General features: G+C 34.2%; 2 protein-coding genes across 10 annotated transcripts in view; one reads left to right on the top strand and one right to left on the bottom strand.

Moving 5' to 3' along the window:
* Nucleotides 1-23,814, bottom strand: part of LOC105211762 (glutamine-dependent NAD(+) synthetase) — a 140,053-nt gene that overhangs the window by 54,782 nt on the left and 61,457 nt on the right. Inside the window, exon 3 of one of the 5 annotated variants that reach the window (XM_054231741.1) lies at nt 16,126-16,183. The exons of the other annotated variants lie outside the window; for them this stretch is intronic. The gene's annotated coding sequence lies outside the window, so the exon portion shown is untranslated. The remainder of the gene's footprint in view (nt 1-16,125; nt 16,184-23,814) is intronic. 5 annotated transcript variants of the gene reach the window in all.
* Nucleotides 1-23,814, top strand: part of LOC105211763 (cytosolic carboxypeptidase Nna1) — a 125,633-nt gene that overhangs the window by 40,958 nt on the left and 60,861 nt on the right. The window lies entirely within an intron of this gene.

Below are 23,814 nucleotides of genomic sequence, written 5' to 3'. Positions count from 1 at the left end.
CTCCTGGAGGGAATTTAAGAAAAAAAACTAATGCAGATTTGTGGTAATTTCAGGGCGCTTTGTGGATTTCGAAGTTTCTCTAATTTAAAGGCGCTATTTTGGTTAGAAAAAGAGCGGTCTCTTATGGTCCCTATTGTGGGGATCCTTCAAAGAAACTAGTATTTTGCCAACATGATATCATTTAAGATTCTATTTTTTAGCTTTTCCAATAGTTCTCTACTTTTCCTACCGGGACCTTATCTTATACAGTTGTTTGTGTATTAGTGGGTGCTTGTAAAACGACAAACTCATAAATTTCAATCTGACGCGCATGTAGTATGTAAGACCGGGCGCGTGTTGGTACGACAAGCATAAGGTCCACATATAAGCTAGCAATGGCTCCAGAGCTGCTCGGGTTGTTTGCCTTTTATGCAGGCGTATTTTTGTATTTTTCCTACGCTCTTCTGTGGGTGTGGGTCTAAAAATTGAATTAGTTTGCAGCTGTTTACGCCGCTGAGCTGGCAGTAGTAGGAGAAGGACAGCGAAGCATCGATGCGGGGTCTACTTTAATGTAAACCGTTCAAATCGAAGCATATGGAGGCTGTCCTTTTTGTAAACGCCACACACGACTGCTGTGGGTGATGGGAATCAGCGCGAGCCACCAGAGTGTGTTTGTAGCACTTGAAGATATCCTTCGTTGGCCGCTGGTTCCGTCGCTTCACATGCGTGCGCATAATGATTGATGATCTGCAACATTCGATGTGCTTTGATGGTGATTTTTATTATTTGTTCAAACTCACCCGCATCAAATATATACAAACACTGGCATAGTTATGTTCGTAAGTGTATGTGTGCGTCGTAAAGGAGTTAAGTAGGTCGCCGTTAGTACTTTAAATTCAGCGCTGTGGTTAAATGTCTGCCGCCCAGTGGTTGCTGGTTAGTGGTTGAAGAGGCGTGCGTATTAAATTTATTTGTTTTGTACGTAGCATGTCTGTCGAGACCTAAAGGCTCACCAAGCCTTATACATATAGACAAACATATGTATTAAATATATATACGATGTAATGCTGATTCTGGCGGATTTTTATGCATTTTGATTTATGTATTTGTGGCGACCTGAAATCAATATGACCGAAGTTTATTTGATTTTTATGACAGATGACAGAGATAATGCTGTCAAATTTGTTGCTTATAAATACACACACGCACATAAATACTAAACACATACGCATAATTCGGTTTTTATTGTCATATTTGCTTATTGCATCTGTCACATTTGGCGAGAAATGTGTGAAAATGTATATGCTGAGACAAATGGGTGCCACATATACGCTTTTATGGCGGTGAATGCTGCATTTTATAACCCAACATAAATTTCACGATGTGAGACCAAATATGCGTACATAAATTTTAATAAACACAGTGGGGTAGAGGGTGCACTAAAGTCACAGACTAACTGAGATCTATTATTTTTGGTCTCAAAAACGGAGATTTCTCAAAAATAGAAAATTAATAAAAATTGAGGAAAACGTAGAAAGTCGAGTATGAAATGGTAATGAAGTAAATGGACAAGAGAAGAATAAATATTTGGACACCAACGAGGAAAAAGGAGATTATGGAATAATACGGAAAAAGGATAATGGTTAGGATGTTAATAGCAATAACATAAAGAAAAGGCTAAAGACAAACATACAGGCGATCTCTTTAGGTATTAGAAAATGTTATTTCAAATTTTATTATGAGAAGTGAAATTCTGGTGAGTTAAGCTTGGTAAATTACAATATTGATAAGAAAAATCAAATATTTATTATGCGAGGTATGTTCAAAAAGTAACGGGAATTTTCGTTTTTTTATATTTTTTTATTCGTCTACATTAATATTTTTTTTTTTTTTAATCCAACTCGCCCAATTTTAAATTTTACAATTCCCGTTACTTTTTGAACACACTACCTATAATTTCTTTAGGGCATAACCCTCTCAAAATTAGTAACATTAGAGCGCTGTTGTATCTCCGATATTTTACCAACAAAAATATCCAACTTTAGAACAGCTTTAGAGCGTCTCATTTACGCACCCTGCAGGCATATAAAATTTTCCAAAACGTCATACTCTACTTATCCTTTAACTACTGAGGTGGTGGTAAATTTTACACCTCGTAGTTTGTTTTTTAGTTTTAAGAAAAGTGGCTATGAAATAAAGTCCTTGTTTTGTTAAACTAGAAGTTCGATTTTTTTTAATTTATTATTTTATTCATTTAAAAATGTGTTTTATTATTACAATTAAAAACAAATAAATTAAAAAAAAAAAAAATTCGTTGACAAAAATTATTTATAGATTATAAAGGGGTAAAATTACCCCCACCTCAGTAACTACGCCCAAATATTTCACCTCAGTAGTTAAAGGTTAACTTCAAAATGAAACAGTTTCGCTGCTTTTAAACTTGCTCCACTAAAAGAGCGCTGCCACATAAAGCTCGAAAAGCGTTGCGCGTCAACAATGAATATTTGCGAGTGCTACAGCTCGACTGGCAGTAGAATGCATGCATAAATTCGTGTTTATGCACAAAAATCTGCCATTAACGGCAGCTCTACATTTCACATGCATATGTATATACACTGATACATGTGTATATAGTGAGTTCAGAAAGTACATTTCTATAGCCGGAAGCCAGCAAAGAGCGCAGGAAGACTCAGGTACTCGTATCATGCTTGTATTAGCACAACAATGAGCGTTGCTTTTGTTTTCAGAGTTTCACGTTCATGCCATGCGAAAGCGCAAACAACAACAATGCATTATCCTCATATATCGTGGTTAAACATATATGCTTTAGTGTGTGTCTGGCTGCAGTAAAAGTGCTGGTAAAATGCTATAATGCAAATTTTTCCAAGCTTTACACATGTAAAGTAATTAGGAAGAATTAGTAAGTTGTGGCATAACTTATGCTGTAGTTTGTAGTTAGTCTAATAGCATTTGCAAAGGATGCAGCGCTCAAAGGGATATATTTCTACATCTGTATGTATGTATATGTTTATATGAAAATTTTAAATAAAAGTGGAATTAATATTTTTAATTGTGAAAAATTTTGATATGGTTTAGAACTATTTTTGGAAATAATAAATATTTTGTTAAAATTATGCAGAGTGAGTTGAAGAAAATTTATATTAATTAATTATGGAAATTTTATATTTTTTTATTATGAATAAGGAGATCAAAAACCCCTCAGTGGTACTTTCTTATCTCGATAGTTCTCAACTTAAGTTGAATTGTACAACAAATTGTCAAATATGTATCGTATATTTAAATTCTATGTTATCTTCTAAGATAAACTCTATCATAATCCGTTGTCTGTCAATATCAGCACTGATGAGTTGATATTTAGATATCAAATATGCAGATATATAATAATCTTTGACAAATTAATGGATCTTTTGACTTCTGAAATTTTCATATTTCCTTGTAATATATTATTGACTGCTAGCGAATTAAGGAGTTAGGGGTAGTCAGAGACACGAAAAAATGAGAATTTTCAGTATTTTTTTGCTATTAAATCATGTTATTTCACAAAAGTAATATTATACAATGTTTTAACTTAAAGTCACGAAAGTTTGAAAAAAAAAACAAAAATTTATAATTTCCAAAGTTATAGCTGTCTGTGTTGACACGGTTTCAAAAAAAGGTTCTTGCGATGACAATCATAAGTACTTGGAGATTCATCTAAAATCAATCGGATAAAAAGAAATAGTTTTACAAAGAGATAATCCTGGGCCTGATCCGAAGCTTTTTTTTCAAAAATTAACAAAATGGTGGCCTCAGGAATTTTTTTTTGATTTTCGAGAAAAAATCAACAGTTAATTGGTCTTAAAAAATCGAAATTAAAAGAAATCCTTCGGATCACGCCTGAGTTTATTATGTATGCAAGGAGAAATATTTATAATTTTTCTTGAACAAGGAATCGAATATAAATTTGAGTACGAACACTACACCAACGAAGAAAATTGTACCGAACCAAAAACATTCGTCGAACAAATTCGACTGTGGATTATCAGTTTTAATTATGAAGAATAGATCCTTTTAAAGTACATAATATTACGAATTTACCTACTTAATATTATGCTTTATTGTCCATATTTTATATATTTTTACATCTTTTATTTTTTATTGAGGACTTCACATTTTGCATATTTAGTATTAAGTGATAACGTCTCAACATCAAAATCTCAACATCTTTTCTGTACAGATATTTGATTTCAAAGATTAAAAGCAATTAATGTGTTTACTAAGTTTGGCAACCCTGTTTAGAGTTATCAAAAATTTCAAATCTGGAAAATATATTTCATATCTGGTACTGCATCCCACTTTTTTCAACTAATTATTTTTTACACTATCCCTTTCAAGGCAGATGGCAACTCTATAACCAAATATTTTTATTATACAGCGTGCTCAAATAGCTTTCCAATGGTTATTGTAAAGAGTTTAGAAAATAAATGTGGCAAGTTGCCACATTTCCACTGATGTAGAAACATTAAATTTTGCCATGATTTCTTAGGAGTTTTCAAAAAATTTAACAAGTGAAAAATTAATGTGGCAATCGAAATGTTTTTTATAAAAAAAAATGTGGAGAAATTAAAAATAATTTTATTTTCCTTTTCATTTCAATTTCAAACTTATTTTTAATTTGTATTTTCCGTTTATCTACACTCAAGTACCGAATCCATTAAATATCCACACACACAAATAATTTGCTTAAAGTTACGTATACGCACCGACAAACGTCTAACGGAAACGCTGCTTTTCTTTGCGAATTGCCATAAATAAAATAAATCGATAAATCAAGTTTGAAAAGTGGAAGCATAAAGCAAAAAGTGCAAAAATTTAAATCTCAAATAAAGTATGTTTGCACAATCTCAGACGGCGCCTACAAGCACACAACTACACACACAAACATACATACGCACACTTGAGTAAGCCACTATGCTAAGTGCAAAAGTATATGAGAGTGGGCGCGAGCCCACTTGTCGGCGGCAGAGGCGGCTCACGCAATTAACGCGCATCATCAGACACGTTTACGCCTTCACGGCTTTGCATTAAAATACGCAACGCTACGAAAAACAAAAACAAAAACAAAAAAAAACCTAAAACAAAAACAAATAAATAACAACAACAATATAATCAGCGTAACACACTCCCCGGGGAGTGATAATCTTAAAAGGAAATCGTATGCTGCGGTATTGTTGTTGTTGTGATTATATGCGTACTTTGTTACGCAAGAGATGAGGTAGAGTGCAAAGCGAATGGAGACAGCAAAATTGCTTAACAAAGCGGTCGAAAAGACAATGGTTGGTCGGTTATAGTTAGGTATGAGTTAGAACTTTACACAAGGCAGAAACGTGCTTTCGACGACAAAACTGCGTTAGCACGCATACACTCTTTCGAAAAATGGAGAGATTAAAGTGACGGCAAGGGGTTGAATACCTAACCTCAATGACTTCATAACGGCAAAATGCTGCGCTAGCACTTCAGCTTCAGTCTCAGTGCTCCCCACCAACGTGTAAGCACTTCATAGCTCCCTGTCAGTTTGTCACAAAGTCTCAAGCGGCTGTGCAAACGGAGGCGAAATTAGCAATGTAACGGTTTCTTGTGGGTTCTGCACCAACACCAACGGCCTATAACGGTTTCACTGGGGTTAATTAAGCGCCGAACACGCAGCAGACAGCAAGACAAACAACTGACGACTATTCCTGATATTTGCCTTGCTTGTCGCGGGAATTGTGCTTGAAAGAGTTACCACCAGCCGACTGTCTGTGGCTGGAACTGGTGATCGGCATTAAATATGCTCATATTCTCGGTAACTCCCATTACGTATGCAAATCCATCCCAGATCATTTGGCATATACAAATAGCTGCGTTAGTATAACAAATATGGCGCAAATAGGCAGCAGGCAAACAATACGCGTACAGTAGTTGATGGTACAGGGTAGTTCGATGAGACAGGTATTTTTCTTCAAATTTGGAGGTAACACTTTTTTCGGTGAAATTTTGAAAAATTTTAGATTTTTTATCACTGGTTAAAAATAATTTCAAATGCTTACTCTTAAATGTTAGATGACGGTGGTTGCCACCTAGTTGAATTTTTGAATTTTTTTATAATAAAGGTTTTGAGAAATAATGGTTTCAAAATAGAAACCTTTAACAGAATTTTGGTTTGTCAAGAAATTTTTATAAATGCTGCCACCTGTTTTGAATTTTTTTAAATAAAAAAATATGAAAAACTAATTTTTAAAATATATGATTACAAATTAGAAAATTTAACATAATTTTCCGGTCGGTATACATTTTTTTAAAGGTTGCCACCTTTTTAGAAATTTTAATTAACAAATTAAAAAATTTATTATTATAATATGGGTATAAAAATTAAGAAATTTCACAGAATTTCGGGTTGTCAAAATTTTGTTTTAAAGGTTGCCACTTGTTTAAAAAAAAATCGAAAATAGAAAAAATATTTTTTACGATATACGTTTAATATAAGTAATTTTTACAAGATTTACAGGTGTACAAGTTGTAAGGCTTGCCACCATTTTCCAAATTTTAATTTAAAAAATTAAAAAAAAAATCAATATATCCTACAAACTGGAGAAACTGGAGAGCTCACAGCTGAAAATATCTTCTAAAAAAGTTTGCCACCTCTTCCATTGAAATGAAAAAAATATAAAAACTGTTGCAAAAGGAGCTACAACTTACGCTAACAATATGTTAAGAAGTGTCCAGGCCTTCCAGGTAGGGTTCTGGTAATTTCAAGTTCTCTCTTCTGGCACACTCTATTAGCTATTTTTGAGTTGATTTAATCAAATTATAAATGTTCCTAAAGTCTCTTCTCAGCAATTTTTAGTATCCATGAACTTCTCAAACCACCCTCGTGCCACCTCGAGCGCTTTACCTTATCGTCTCGCATATTTAACGCGTCTCAGCTCGTTACTCTGCTGCATTTGAGCGTTATGTTTTTAAGCGCTAACTCATTTGTATTGTGTAACTGACTATAACTGCAGTCATAATTCGTGGCAGTAAAATATAATGACAAGCAATTTGTTGCAGCAACAATTAAAATTTATGTTATTTGAAAACTTTTGACAGTTTTTCCACTCTTCGAAAGTAATAGCACTGCTGCAGAGTTAATTGTTGTACTAAGCGTGTATTTGTGTGTTGTTGTGTTCCACGGGTTATTGTTTTCCACGAACCTCAAGTTAATTGTTTATGCGACGCAGAAATAGTTAAGTGCTTTTAATGGTCTAATATATTACAGTTCATTCATAAGAATGTTAAAGAACCTCATTATCATATTCGTAAAGGGAGGTTTTGTAGACAAAAGGTGGTTTTGAAGAAGTAATAAGAGGCATATAATTTAAGGTTGTAGCTAAGCATTTAGCTTTATTATAAATATAAGGATTTGCTTTTATGCTTTGAAAATGATTTTGGGGAAGTGACCGCCACGGTTGTCTCGAATAAATTCCAGTCGAGAGAGGCCCAATTTTCGACTACTTCTTGCAGTCTCTTTTTCAATCTTTTCTCTGTCAAAATTAGAGAGACTTCAAAAATTAAGCACCGTGCCAAAGAGCCTGGTGATAAATAGACGCAAACGTAGCAGTAAGATAGAGTGTCTCTAATGAAGGCAGTAGGCAATAACAAGCACAACAATGCAACAACGTGGGAATAAACAAATGTAGATCGCTATAAAAGCGCACCAGCGTTGTTAGCTGATCCTTTCTACGGTCCCTAAAAGCAGTCAGCTAGCCAAACAGTTGGTACTTGCTACCACACCGTGACTACTCCTACTGTGTGCCGCGTGCTGTAGCCTCATGCAACAACCGCCAATCAACCGACCGACAAACCCAAGAGTCAGTTCATTGTCGACCGACGACCACAGAGCTACCTCGCGCAGTACATTCGCTGACATCCGCTGCCAGGCACAGCAACGTGCCACGCCGCTACTGTTCTACTGTAGATGCAACGAGCTACCTAGCTGCTGGAGTCCGGAGTTGCATAAGCAGTGCATGCGTCACGTGCAATTTGAACTGAGTCCGAATTGTGGTTGTCGCCGCCGACGCACGCTCGCTGACAGTTGTGGCAAGTATTGCGTAAATGTTGCAAATTACATGTCGTTGACATTTATTGAAGGGAGAACTTTCTGCGGTTGTCATTACGTGCTTACGTACATATATTTGCACGTTGCACGCGAGCGCACCGGTTGCATGATTACTTTGCTGCATGTGTGTGTGGCAAATAAGCCCAACTTCGCTAAAACTTTGACTGCCTCAGTGGCAGCGCTTAGAACTTACTCGAAATTGTAAAATTTGTAAATAAGCGCTGAAAGACGCGGTTGCCAGTCTCTTTTATGGGAACAATTTTTGTTGAGCTAAACTTTAATTGCGTAAATTTGGCGCTTAAAGTGTGTCGGTGGCGGTGGCAGCAGAGGGCGCGCCAAATTCGCATTTCTACAACAAGTTTGTTTAGCTATGTAAAACAGCATAATAAAACAGCCAACTGACGACTCGTGCCGACCGGCGCGGCTGTCCGTCGACCGTTAGTGGCTGAAGAGTCGAGGCAACCATGTGCAAACTTAATGAATTAACAACGCGCACACATGTACACAAACAACACAGCAACAACAACAACGTGCATGCGTTGGGGCAATGAAACTAGCAAATTGGCGCGCTGCCTCGCCTCGCCTGGGCGCTAAGCACGCGAGGGCGCAGTGTGTCCGTTGAGCGCGCGCGCGCGTTTGTTGACAGTTCAGCACCTTTAGCGGCAGTTAGTCGAGGGCAAAACAACACAAACCAACACAACTCGTTTGTTTCTATGTGTGCATGCATGCGTTATGCTGTACAAATTGCAAGCCGCTCTCGGCACTCGCCCCTCGCAAGGGTTTCGGTCAAAGGTCGTATACAGTGAAGTGAAGTAGTTGTTGTCGACGTAGAGCACCCATTAAATTCAGCAACATTGTTAAGTGGCATTTTAAAATTTAAACAAACGTGATTGTTGACAGCCCTTCTCACCTTTGCCGCTTGCGCTGGTTGCAACTCACACGCGGGTAAACATGCGTGCGTGCCACAAAGCAGTGCCTCTTTCTATTGCGAGTTGTGCTGTTTGATTTTTAGTGGCATCATGGAAGATGATATTTTAGTTCGAAATTAAGATAAAGACATAAAATCCTGAATATTTTGTGTGAAGAGTGTTGCCAATTTCGGCTAAACTCTCGAAGTTTTCAAGTTTTAGTTTTAAGTATATTCAAATATCTAGTAATCAGATTTTTAATTTTTAGGAGAGCCTCAACCATCTTTATCGCCGGATAGTACTATTTGTCTGTTGAGCGGCATAGATTTTTTCAGGACCCGTAGGTGTTTGGAAACTTTTTATGCATTAATCTTAAATTAATTTATAATTAAAACCTTAAAGAAGGACTTCAAGAAAGTGAGCTAGTCCAAAAATATTATACGATATATACGTTACAAAGCTCACCGGAAGTGTAAAAAGCCGAATATTAGATATATTAAAAATTAAACATTTTTGGCACAGGCTCACACCAGGACTCTCTGATTATAAAGGCGTTGGGAACGCTCAGTGTTCGACGCCCTAGTGCGAGCTTGTATGTTTCTAACATTTTGTTCTTTTTTCGATACTCGATTCTCAAGCGCGTACTTGGGAGATTTTGATATTTTTTTCAGCAAGCAGCTCGCTCGTTACTCGACTTTCTGGCACGCGATTGCGATGCGAAGAGAAGAGAAGGTATAACTTGCAAAACGGTTTTCAGATTAACGGGTTATAGGGGTAGTCAGAGACACGAAAAAATTAGAATTTTCAGTACTTTTTTTTTGCTATTAAATCTTGTTATTTTACAAAAGTAATAATATGGCAATTTATAATTTCCAAAGTTATAGCTGTCTGTGTTGACCCAGTTTCAAAAAAAGCTCCTTGCGTTGACAATCAAAAGTCCTTGAAGATTCATCTAAAATCAAAAAAAAAAAATAATAGTTTTATAAATAGATAATTTTGGGCCTTTTTCAAAAATTAACAAAATGGCGGCCTTAGGAAATTTTTTTTAGATTTTCGGGAAAAAATCAACATTTAATTGGTCTTAAAAAATCGAAATTTTTGAAAAAAAAAAATCCTTCGGATCAGATCTGAGTTTATTATGTATTCTGAAAGATGTATGAATTCCATTAAAATCTACTGAGGTGTTATCGAGTTACAGTTGTCACCAGTTCACTATGTTCACAAAACATAGTTTTGAGGTAAACGCATTTAAAGTTTGACACTAGTGTGTTGGAATGCCTGAGAACTCTTTGTTATTTGTCGAATAACTCGAAAATTAGTTATCGGGTAACTTAAAATTTTCAGAGAATATTTTTAATATTCTACTCATAATGAAAATGCAACGCCTTAAGATTCTCAATCAAGGAGTCTTTTTGATACCTTCACCTGGGAACTATTTCCAAAAAGTTGGGATTCTAGTTATAAAGAGCTTTTCACTGCTGAAGTTTTGAAATCGGCACAGTAGTTTTTGAGTTTATTCATTACAAACATACATACAAATCTTTTCTCTTTATAATAGTAGTATAGATGAAAGCATCTCTTTTGTACCATATTTTCCATAAAATTTTGTGTTTCTGACGTTTTTTACAATTTTGAAAGCGACAACAATCATGTAGACGAATGAATATTTAGTTAAAAACAAATAAAATAATAATTTTTGAACACACCTCGTATATTTTTTATTAACTGTCGATATAACAAAAGCCTTAAGCTTCCTCAAAATCTGTTTTATATTTTAAATTTAATGAAAGTGAAATTTTGCACACGGCACCAAAAAATATATTCCAAAAAAAATGTGAAAAAAGGACACAAACAAAAAGAAACTGTCCTTATGAAAATTCGTAAATCCACACTATGCTGTGCTTTGATCCAAATTGCAACCTTGCCAATAATCGCAATCACCGGTTTTGTACGCTTGTGGTCCCCAACGATTACAATTGCTCACACCTCATTTATCATGCCACCACCAACACCCATATATGGACATGACACAGCCACACTTCAACATAGAATACATGAGCACTAATCCGTGTAAGCGACCTCTCTGTTTTGGCAACCGCACACACGCACAGAAACAAACACACACACACAGATCCACAGCAGTGAGCTAACTAAGTAACAATGCCAATTTCTATGGCGTTCGACTAAATTGCACCGAAAACCTTCAATTTATCCACATGCCCCACTTCCTCTCGGTTGCTTTCTGCTTTCTTCTTGGCCTCCACGCTCTCTTAGCTGCGCAGCAGTCGATGGTTTGAGTTGGTTGGCAGCTCGGAAGCTGAGCACTGGAAACTGTAAACTGACAGCCGGTCGGGCAGTCGGCCAAAAGCGAGTAGCCAAGCGATTGCCGAACAATGGCACTCGCTGCTCGTATAACCAAATGTGGCAACAGACCACGAAAAAAACTCGGCTCAATTCAGCACACTTTTCTTTTCGTTGCCGTTTATGATTGAGCTGAGGGGGTGAAGGGTGCTGTGAGCGCATGGGAGTGAAGATGTGTTGTTGGCACACGAGTGAATTGCTTTGCTGTTTGCTAGTGGTTTTCTGATTGTTTGATGACTATTGAAAAATGGTTGGTGGTAAACTTAAAAAAAAAAAAACGAACGACCGAACGACAACTACAACAATACAAATTGGTAACAACAACAAGAAGGCACATGTTGAAAATACGAAGGGCAACAAAAGGAATTGGCTCACATTGAACGCCAACCAGCCATTGGCAATCTTTTATTCACTCAACGTGCGCGCACACACACAGCCACTCTCTCATATACATACACACATACCTATATGTATATTCGTTACAAGCACTATACATTCATTGGATAACAAACAATGCGTGCATTTGGCACATTTTACCACTGTTTTTTCTATTTTCACTCTAAACATTTCAACGATGTTTTCATTGTGTTGCCGCGCTGTGACTGTTGGCATTGCGGGCCGGGGAAAAACAACGAAATGGTGGCAATAATGGCAAGAGTAAAAGTGGCAGCATCAATCGAAAACAATTCCGCTGCGCTGCTGCGGAGATTTCTATGTGTATGTGCTGAGGTTCTGTTTATATGAATGTGTGTGTGCGAGCGGAAATGATTGGTTTTACTGCTCGGGGTATTTTGGTTTGATTGTTAAATCGAAATAAAAGAAAAAAATTGCACACTCCTTTTACAAATATTTCAACTGGGATTTCGACAAATAATGCAGCGAAATATTGGTTTTTGGTTTAGTATGTATTCGACGAATGATTTTTAAGTGATTGGTAGTACGTTTATAACCGCTAATTGTTTTCTTTCCCCCGTAGACTCGCTAATTAATATTCTATGCAATGGAAAATTTGAGTTTTGTGTTTTTTACAGTGGAAATAGTTTGAACATAACGGCTCTTTTTAATTTAACTTTTGATTTACATATACTCAGTTTGCTTTGGCATTTCATAATGAACAGACGAACTTACTCTGAAACAACGTATGTTGCTAACATACTGTCCTAATTTGCTTATTCCTTCTAGAAAATCACATATCGACACCTTAACTAAGGGGTCACATGGGTTTCGTGGATTCAAAAAACCATTTTTTTGGTTTTTTGGTTTATTAATTTCGACAATATCTCAAGAATATTGTCCTATAATTTAAGTCGATCCGTATAATAATTTCGGAGAAACAGCCTTTGGAAAGTGTGCGCTCCAAGTCAAGTACTATTGCAGCTCAAAACTTTAAGCGTGTTTTTTCGGAACTGTGTTTTCAAAGTCGGTTGTCAAATTTTCTCGAAAACTGCTCAACCGATCTTGATGAAATTCTGAACAGGTGTTCGAGATACAATTTACTCGTGCTGAGCTGAACGAAGGATTTTATTTTTTGTTCAAATACAACTATTTAAAACAAATAAAATGTCTAGCAAATTTTAACGAAATTCATTTTATTTTTTTTTTTTTTTGGAAAAGTGTCTGCCAAAACTCCAATTTTCACCTTTTTTGTATTTCCTTCGTTCAAGCACGAGATTATGGTCTTACCTAAAACCATTTTTTTGTTTTTTTTTTTTCATTTTGGATGATCCTGTCAGCAGTTATGCTGACAACGCGGAAGTACCTTTTTTCCGAGGGGCCACCGGATATGACGTCGCAATGGAGGAGTTTTACTTTCAATTTTGAAAATTTCAGAAATTATTCTTTAAATATGTATCCATAAGACAGAAAAAAGTTTGAACATAATAAATAATTTTTTATATGAAAAAAATATTTTTAAATAGTCCGTTTTTTACGCGACAAAACCCATGTAGCCCCTTTAAACATACTGCGATACCTTTTTAAATATTTTTATTCCTCAACATTCTCACCAGAAAGCGATTTTTAAAAAATCTTCAATAAGTGGGTCAACATTTATATCGTAAACATCCAGTTAAATTTGATGGGATTTTCTCATTTTGGCATTTTTTCTAACCCCTTAAAATCCTTTCTGACCTGGTCTTGTTGACAATATTCTTGAAAGCGTCATTAAGACAACGAAATCGACTGTGTCTGACCTTATCTACCAAATAGTCTACATAACTGAAATGGACTCAGATTTATAGCGAAAAACTGTCGCCAGCATTCCGTGTAATTATTTGTAGAATTTTGTAAACGGATTCAAAAAACAACAACAACAAACACTGTATGTGACCGAGTTCCATTTCAACTCTACATATGTGGTTCACCTTTGTCCATAGAAACTTGACCGCTTGAGTTCTCTAATATGGACTTAAAAACATACTAATATTCACATGTATATCCGCACATCTATATAAGCCACATTGCGTACATCACTCTTACCACACAAAAGAAGGAAAAGAAGGAAAGACTTGAGTGAGACGAGACCAAAGTAGCTGTACTACAATTATTATGCACTTAGACATCCAATTGTATTGCCGTTGTTGCTGTTGTATGTTTGTATTATACTGTGTGGCAGTTGCACGCACGAAATGGTTAAAAGTGCGGAAGTGGCATACTACTCTTTGCATTACCACAAGCACAACAACAAATATGATTGTAACGAGTTAAGATGCAGAAACTGCTACTGAGAGAAGAGAGATAAAAGCATAGAGACCATAAAAGGGAAATGCGCTTTTAACAGGCAATGACTTCGTCTTTGTAAGAAGAAATGACTGTATATAATTTTATATTTAAATATTATTGCAAAATATTAAAGAAGCTAACACTGTGAAAATTTTTTTTGAAAAATGAAAAAGCTTTGAAATTAAAAGGGAACGATACCAATTTTATCAATTTGTCTCTCAAATTTTATAAATTCTTATGTCAAACAAAAATATTAATCAAGAACAATATCTTTTTAATTATGGCACTCTTAAAAGTCACAGTCTCACAAACGTATCGAAGCTTTAAGTCTTCGTTTCAGGAACTAAGTGGTCTCCAAAAAATACCTCAGCATTGTATTAACACATGTATCTTCTTTGTTTCATCAGAAGAGTACTAAATCTTAACCTTTACATTACAAAAGGTTGTTGTTTTGTTTTTTTTTTTACAAAAAAGCGTTTTAGCAATTTTTTTTGAAAGGGAAGGAACTGATTGCGGTAAACGGAATTTTAAAACGATAGTGTACTATATTTAAGGTTTAAAAAACAATATGTATTATTAAAAAATATTGAAATTTTTTCAAAGTTGTAAGTATTTTTCTGGAGCGCCTGGAGTCTGCATTTGTAAATCGGTGCCGGTGATGGAGGTCGTGCGATGCAACTGAAACAGGCGAACCAATTTTTTTTTTTTAATTTTTATAACCGAAGAAGTTATAAAATTCCAAATTATTTCGAAGTTTAATAAAAAATTCACTTTTTTAAGAAAAAAATTGACTTTAAGTTGCAAAACAAGTAGTTTAAATAATACTTTTGTCCAACTTTTTAGTTCAAATAGAAGATAATTTAATACTAAAGCTAGATCACTTTGGCTTTTTTTCGATCGGACATATATTGTTTTTGCTATCGCCGGCACCGTTTTCTAACACTTGTGAAAATGAAAACTCGAGAAAACGCGCTTTAAAGTCTGTCTGAGCATTCGCACCTGCTCGACGCTCGACCACTAAAACTGATCTAGCTTCGAAAATATGTCGAATTGGCCTCTGGAATTTTAAAGACATATTCTTGGATAGTTTTGGAAGAGATTTAAAACCAAACAAAAAAATCGAGTTTTTGAAGTCTTAAGGAACCTATATTTAAAAAGCCAAGCAGGGAATATCATCTTTGCAATATAAGAGTATAAATGAGGATGCCTGAATTACATATCCATAAACGGAATAGGTTACATACAAGTTCATACACAAGCTCATTGGTGTATATGCCTTTATGAAGGAAAGAAAACCAGTATATATGTGGTAATATACTACACTATATGCTTTAACATTTCAAAATTACGAAAAACAAGCGTTGACGCCAAACATAATAAAAAAAGTTATAAAATAAAAGAGAATGAACATGAGAATCAACTCGCAGCGAACTGGAGTGTGTAACCTTTGTTGCAATAAATCTTGCACGTTGCATGCCACGAGCGAATGTTTGTACACAAAAAAAGTTTTAATTTCAAAAATTAAAAACAAATATTTGTGGGAAATTTGAAAATAAAAATATATCAGTAAACATAACATGGTTTCATTAAAATACATACAAACAAATTTATGCAGTGAGAGTGTATACACTGCGTATGAGTAACATTTATTCGAAGCAAAGTTTATAATGTTCATGTGGTATAACTTCCTTAATATAAATTAGTAAAATATTTTTTTCAATAAAAAGATTTATAATATAAAAAAAAGATTTCAATACAAAAGAATATTAAATTCTTGAATTATAAATTTTATAATTTTTTTTTGTCTAATGAAATACATTTTCTCCCATTTTATGCAAATTCAGTGTCATTACATCGCAATTTCAAACAAAATTTATTTTTTCATCTTCCAAACTCTCGTTTACTGCTGTAAATAAAAAAGAAACCATTGTATATACTACATACATACAAATCCAAATTCAACAAAGGACAGAGGGGCATTGTTGAAATTTTCATGAGAAAATGCTGTAAAGAGCTTACCGAGTAAATAAATACAAACCCTTTTGTTTACTTAACGTATTGTGCTGAACTAGTTTACCTGCAATGAAAAGAGAATTAGGTTATTAGAAAAGGGAAAACAGACTCAATTAAATAAAGAAGAGGAACAGGAATGTTGTAATGGAAAACGAGGTAAATTTGATGGCTTAATCTAAAAAAGTAAATGTTTTTTATTTGTACATCTAATTTTTGAAATTAGAGTCACTTATTTACTATATGCTATGTATATATATGCACATTTACGAGTACCTCGGGTGCATAACTACACTTCGATTAGAATTTTTGTATCCTTTATGATTAACAAAAATATTTTCTCGACAAAATTGTATGGTTCATTCATTTTAGTATACGATTTTTAATTGCTGATTAAATGGGTGACGATAGTAAGCATATATGGCTAAAAGTAGTTTCATTTTATTTTTATTTTATTTGCACCTTCTGTGAATTATTTTCCTACCTATCCCTTACTGTTTCCAAAGTCTTTACTGCAACGATTGACCCAAGACTAATTGGTCTAGTTGGATTTGTGGTCGTTGCTTTTCTAGCCCGTTATTAGTGGTGCAACTAAATAGTCATTTTATAGTTTTATTTAGCATCTATTTTTATATACAAAAAAAAACAAGCAATAACATTTTCTAACCAATTTCCATACTAAAATGGGAATTAATTTCTCTTTCTAATTATTATAAATTAATATTATTTTGAAAACATACTATTGAATTTTCATAACTGTGCAAAAATGTTAATTGACAAAATTTGAGATTAAATTTGCCATTTATTACTTTATTGGAAGGCATTATACATTGTCGTTATCACCAGTTTAAACAAAGGATTAAGGTCAACAGTTATTAGCAGAAGTATATTTGTGTGAATGTGTACCACAAATGCATTGAATTCGTATGCAAAGGCTATTATTTGCATATTTTAACAAATTAAATTTGAGATTAAGCTCAACACACTTAAAATTATTTTAATTTTATTAATTGAGCAATTAAGCAACATATTTTCTTAAGATACATAATACATAACTTAAAATAATACATTCTAAAATAATAATAAATAATGATTCTAAGGCTTACAATTAGAATTTATTTAAATTAATTGGTAGATAAATATAGTAAAGTTTTAATTACTGTAATCATACAGTAAAATCATAAAATAATATAATCGAAATAAAATTACTCATACGCCATGGTGGTTAAGTAAAGCTACATTAAAGTGATGATAATAAGAAAGAAAAAAATTACAAAATTTTGATTAATAGAAGGAAAACTAATGGTGGAAACATACAATAAATATATTTAATTATTCACTCCCCTCATTAATGTCTCCAAAATGTCTTATACCACCCTCATAACATATATGGTATAGCCTTAAGGCAGTAGTCTGCTTTACAGGCTTCAAAAACTCAATTTTATGTTTTGTTTTAAATCTCCTCCAGAGGCCAATTCGACATATTTTCGAAGCTAGAGCAGTTTTAGTGGCCGAGCGTCGAGCAGGTGCGAATGGATACTGAAAATTTTAAAGCGCGTTTTCTCGAGTTTTCATTTCCACAAGTCTTAGAAAACGGTGCCGGCGATAGCAAAAAGAATATATTACTGATCGAAAAAAAACCAAAGTGATCTAGCTTCAGTATTAAATTATCTTCTATTTGAACTAAACAAAAGTAGTTAAAGTTGGACAAAAGTATTATTTAAACTACTTGTTTTGCAACTTAAAGTCAATTTTTTTCTTAAAAAAGTGAATTCATTTTTCAAACTTCGAAAAAATTTGGAATTTTACAACTTTTTCGGTATTTTTTTGGTTCATAAAGAAAAGAAACTTATAAAAATTAAAAAAAAATTTGGTTTGACTGTTTCAGTCGCATCGCACGACCTACATCACCGGCACCGATTTACAAGTGCAGACTCCAGGCGCAACTTTGAAAAAATTTCAATATTTTTTAATTATAAATCATTTCTTTCCTTTTCAAAAAAAAATTGCTAAAAAACGCTTTTTTCGGCTTCTAAAGCAGACTACTGCCTTAAAATGAGAGAAAAATTTATTATTTAGTACTCTAAGGCTCAGCGTTTACTCGATTATATAGCTAGAATCAAACCCGACACTGGGTTATGATTAGATGCTGCACTCATAGAAGAGCTTTAGAGCTTTGTCTTACAATCATTAAAAAACTTTTTCAGAGCCAAAAATATATTTCATCACAACTGTATACCGCGATACAGCATATCTAGTTAATAACTGTAATTCCATAAAATTTCAAACTTTCTAAAATCCAACTACGCAACTTTCTGCCCAATTAAAGCGAGTACATGCAAGCGACGACAACTGTTAATTTAATAGCAGCAAACTCATAAAATTATGATTAATATTTTCATAAATTCCGCACATTTGTGGTTGGCATTGCAAATATTTGCGAAATTCGTCAAAGCGTGTGAACGAACAGACGCCGTTATAAATACACACATACCTCAACTCAACTGATGCAAAAGCCGTTAGCCGCTAGTGTAGTGTGAAATTCCAAGTTTGTCTGTGTGTCTAAGTGTGTGTGAATATGAAACATGCTAATCCGCATGGCAAACAAACTGCATATATGCAATTGTGGCTGTGAAATATTACAGTTATGTATATATGTGCAACATGAAATAGCCGAAAAGTGCAGCAAAAGCACAATGCAGAGATGCATTTGTGTGTCTGTGTGCGTGCGCATGCAAATAGGTTTTATGTAAAAATTATGTGCGAAGTAACAAATTTGCATAAATATTTAGTGGTAAAATAAATTCGAGCTATTTGCGGCATCACACACTCACACACATACATACATATATACGAACTTAGCTGTGCGTGGGCGCTGGTTATATAAGCCAAACCTACAATTTCACTGTGCCACAAGTGATGGTTAGAGGCACAAAAACACACCCACAAATACATACAACAACAAAAACTATTTTTTGGTGGATTGTTAGTGTAGCCAAAAGCACCAATTTATATAATATGTACGTGTGTATGCCCGTCCCCGCCACGTAATGTTCGAAACTTTTTTGGAGTTTGTGGCGCACAATGCAAAGGTTATTCTCTTCTTTTTGCCCAACAATTCATAAATTTTATGCGTTGCATATGATGTATAGTAAATATAAATTTTACTCTATAATTTTTATGCCTTTTGGCGGTGAATAATATATGTATGTATGCATATATTACTGCTACATAATTTGAAATGTGTGTGCATGTGGTTTATGCAAATGTAAACGATTTATCTGTGTGTGCGGTTGAGTTGCGGTTGGCAATGACCTATGCAAAAAAAATCACGTTTAAAATATGCGGTGAAGCTCAAAGGATATTATTTTGAAAATTGTGTGTGAATGAATGCATTTCCATATAATTTAATAGAATTAAAAAAAATATTAAAATTAAAAATTAATACACATTTTTGTGAGAAATAATTTTGAAGTCAATGGAAGGAAATTGTGCTCAGTCTACCAAAATATTGTCGGTCTATTTGTCAGTTGGCGCTCACTTATAACTTATAACAACTTATAATAGTTTTAAGTTTGTGAACCGATTTCATCCATTTTCCACACGTCTCATCAGGGTGTCAAGAAAATATTATATACGGAATTTCATTCGAATCGGTCGAGTAGTTCCTGAGATATGGTTTTTGACCCATAAGTGGGCGATGCCACGCCCATTTTCCATTTTTTTTTTAATCTGAGTGCAGCATCCTTCTGCAATTTCTTCTGTAAAATTTAGTATTTCTGACGTTTTTCGTTAGTGAGATAACCCACTTTTAGTAATTTTCAACTTAACCTTTGTATGGGAGGTGGGCGTGGGTAATATACGATTTCAACTATTTTCATGGTGTGTGGTGGGGTACGTAAGAAAAACGACTGAATTTTAGTTTGGTTTATATAGGTTTAGGTTTGCGAGATATATACAAATAACCGATTTGGGGGCGGGGCCACGCCCACTTGTGGTCTACAATTAGGCGCAAGTTATAACTTAGCAAAGTTGTACACCAAATTTAAGACTAAGATAGGAGCTTATACAAATACAATAAACATATAATAATGGCTGTAGACTATAAACCAGCTGTTAGGTATTTAAGAAATCTTTATTGTCACCGTAAAGAGAAGATACCAACGGTTGTTAAGGCAGAGTGCTGGTCCGCTTTAGAAGCCGAAAAAAAACGTTTTTTTAGCAATTTTTGGAAAGGAAGGAAATGATTGCGGTAAACGGAATTTTAAGACGATAGTGTACTATATTTAAGGCTTAAAAAAACAATATTTATAATTAAAAAATATTGAAACTTTTTCAAAGTTGTAAGTATTTTTCTGGAGCGCCTGGAGTCTGCACTTGTAAATCGGTGCCGGTGATGGAGGTCGTGCGATGCATCTGAAACAGTCGAACCAAATTTTTTTATAATTTTCATAAGTTTATTTTCTTAATGAACTACAAAAATACGGAAGAAGTTATAAAATTCCAAATTTTTTCAAAGTTTGAAAAATAAATTCACTTTTTTAAGAAAAAAATTGACTTTACGTTGCAAAACAAGTAGTTTAAATAATACTTTTGTCCAACGTCAAATAGAAGATAATTTAATACTGAGCTAGATCACTTTGGCTTTTTTCGTTCGGACATATATTCTTTTTGCTATCGCCGGCACCGTTTTCTAACACTTGTGAAAATGAAAACTCGAGAAAACGCGCTTTAAAGGTCTGCCTGAGCATTCGCACCTGCTCGACGCTCGGCGCCTAAAACTGCTCTAGCTTCGAAAATATGTATGTCGAATTGGCCTCTGAAATTTTAAATAAATATTCTTGGATAGTTTTGGAAGAGATTTAAAACAAAACAAAAAAAAACGATTTTTTGAAGCCTGTAAAGCAGACTACTGCCTTAAGCATATTCCGTTAGATGACGCAAAGTATAGATTTAACACCAAAATTCACCTCTAATGGGTATTTTTTTTTAAACGTGTGGTGTTCAATGAGGTAATACTTGTTCCGAAATTGGTCTTTTCGACAGTAGTTTGACATTTTATTATGAGTAGACGGATTTACTAAGGAACAAAATTTATTACTGACATTCGGCCCCAAAAAGTGTTCTCAGCTGGAATTTATTCGAAACCCCTTATGAACTGATTGTTCTGATATTTCAGATATATGATAGCTATTACTTCCAAAATAAAAACTGAGTGGCCTTAGTTTCAAATTTTTACCAAAAATCGGTTATATGGACCATTATTGCTGGTATATAAGTTTTAATGATTTTAAAATGGTAAATTTCATAGAAACTGACATATTTTCGTTGTTCAGAAAATAGATCTTCAACATATAATGCCAGACTGGCTTACGGAGTAAGAACACAATAAAATTGTCGATTAAGTTAAGAAAACTGTCAAACCAGATTTTGTTGCTATTTTTATATATTAAGGAAGAATAAGAAGCCTGCATTTGTCACTTAATTTTACCGTTTTACAAAAAACGGTCTCTAAAGTGACACATATTTCTACTGATTTATCAAAAAGTCCACTAAAATTCTACTGTTGCACTTGACAACACAAAAAATCATTAAAAAACTAAGCAACTAACGAAAAAACTGTATTTAAGCACATTATTGGCGTATCAAGGCACATTATTTGTAGCATGATATAAATTTATAATGCAATTTCCGCACAATAAATACAAGTTTACTTTTTACGGCACACTTTCGAATTGAAAAATGCGCAGCGCTCACAGCGATTCCGCTAACGAATATTTTAATGAACGCAATTTTTTTCTGTTCTGTTAAATTATACACACAGGTTTTTTTGTTTTTACATTTCCTGTGCAGATTTTTAACGATTCAATTACACTCTGTCAAATGCATGTGTGTGTATGCATTTTTTAATACCCGCTTAATATCGCCATAGTTAACAGCCGTTGACGATTTTATGCGATTTAACGCCGAACAAACTGATAATTGCAATTATTTTTTCATACAATGCCTGTTGTTGGTATTGCTTTTTTTGTCAAACGCTATTATTTAAAATTAATTTATATTATGCCGGAAGTCATGTGGAATATGCGAGTAAAAAGGAATTTACTTCATGCTTGTAATTAAAGTGTGAATATATACACTTGTACATTTGTGTTTGTGGAGTCTGAAAATAATAAAATTTATAAATTCCATAAAAATTGTTGAAATTACTAATAGCGAGTATTTTTTCAATAAAGTGTAAACTTTTTTGATATGCGTGTAAATTTGTGGGTGCATGGCGTATACGTGACATGGAAGCAGGCTGATATGCTTGCTGTGGAACTGATTTTTTTGTTGTTGGAAGCATATAGAAAGCTACAATGAAAGTGAATAGTAATTAGATCTCGCATAGTGGAACTCTTTAGATACACATAGTAAGTCAAAGAGAAGGTTATACTTAAAATCTCTGAATATGCAACTGTGAGCTTATTTATTCTATAAAATTTTTTTTTCTATAAAATTTTTTCTATAAAATTTGAGACTTCATATCGGCAAGATGATTGTCAGAACTTCTCCCATCCATTTTCTGTTCTGTTTATTGTCGGACAACTGAACGGTTCTACATGTTTTAGGAAGACTTTGCAAGACTTTATGCTTTTTAAGAATGAAATATACTTGGAAGCCTATCGTTTTCAACCAAAAGGAGACAGCCATCAGAAAAAGTCTCATTTTGTTTGTGGCTGAGTTTAGTTGTTGTTGTTGCAGGTTGGTAAAAAGCATTAACTAAATAATTTGAAGAAATTTAGCTAAATTGAGATTCTGTGATCGAATAAAAATACGAGTCCGAGCTGGTTACTCATAACTGATTTTGGTGGGAATGAACTCAGCGCAGCTCCTTCTCAGCAGTAGTACCATCTCTAGCCAATCAAAAACTACTGGTACCTCACGTTATTCATATAAATATAAAAAAGGATTAAAAACATAAACAAAAATGTAAAAAGATTCTACATCAACCTGACATGAAATATATATGTATATGTATCTCTGTAGCTCACACATCACCTTTCTGGCAGAAAACTTAAATATTATTTTTCATTTTCAACGCCACATTTCTGGTAGCCAATGCCAAATATGGTCTGTTAAAAATGCTTTATACTCTTTTATCTTTTACTTTTACATGCTGCCGCTTCATCTTTTATTGCGCAATTGCCGTGCGGCAATTTTTGTCCACCAGAAGCCAGCCCCAGCGCCAGCCTGTATAGCGACATTGGTGGCCACTGTGGTGATGCATGGCGAATTTATTCTCAATTATTCATGGTATTCCGGGCGTATATTTCAGCTTCTTTTATGCTTCGAACAACAAAACTTCGCAAGACAAACATATTTCTATGCACTCAATCACATACATATGTTGAGAATATGCTTAAAGGTCGTTGAAAATATGTTTTCTTTGTTGTGAGCTACAACGCAGCAGCAGCGTTGAAGTGAAATTAAAAACCATAAAAAAGTGGCGCAAATTAACATACGTGAAAGCAGCAGGCGGGCCATATTAAAATACTGGTATGAATATAAGCATGTGCGTGTGTGTTTGTTGTAATATTTCGCTTCGAAATCGATTTATTAAGTGAACAAATAAGCAGGATATCATATACGCATTGACGCTACCGACAAATAACCGACCGACTGCCTGCCGTTCAATAGCTGTCGCCATGGTGCTTG

The sequence above is a fragment of the Zeugodacus cucurbitae genome, chromosome 5 (assembly GCF_028554725.1).
Source record: "Zeugodacus cucurbitae isolate PBARC_wt_2022May chromosome 5, idZeuCucr1.2, whole genome shotgun sequence".
NCBI lineage: Eukaryota > Metazoa > Arthropoda > Insecta > Diptera > Tephritidae > Zeugodacus > Zeugodacus cucurbitae.
The sequence above is the reverse complement of the archived record's forward strand: the minus strand, read 5'-3'. Positions and strand labels throughout refer to the sequence as shown.